The sequence below is a fragment of the Pundamilia nyererei genome, unplaced genomic scaffold (genome assembly GCF_000239375.1).
Source record: "Pundamilia nyererei isolate P.nyererei 1_Seehausen unplaced genomic scaffold, PunNye1.0 scaffold00117, whole genome shotgun sequence".
Classification (NCBI taxonomy): domain Eukaryota; kingdom Metazoa; phylum Chordata; class Actinopteri; order Cichliformes; family Cichlidae; genus Pundamilia; species Pundamilia nyererei.
Window position 1 is genome coordinate 935,293 of NW_005187518.1, and position 381 is coordinate 935,673.

A 381-nucleotide genomic window follows, 5' to 3' on the forward strand; every position below is an offset into this window, starting at 1 on the left:
GGGGACAAGGGTGTCTTGCAGTTGTTGAGGTCACCGGCATGTGCCCCAGCTCTTCCAGAATCACTCTTCATTTCTAGGTTGTAAACTCATTCTAAACTCCTGTGTTGAGTTTAGAATAAAAGCAATCTTACCTAAATTGCATGATTTAGGGCTGTCAATAACAAGTAATCAAAAAAGGTGGTTATAATGGGTTTCAATCGGCCAAAAATGGCCACAATAGAGCCAAGAGGAACAATTTGATGTGTAATGTATATCAGTGGTCCCCAACCTTTTTTGCGCCATGGACCGGGTTTAATGTCAGACAATATTTTCAATATTTAAGGTGTCGCGTGTGAATACAACAAAATAAAATGATACGACCGAAACAAACTCGTAAACATA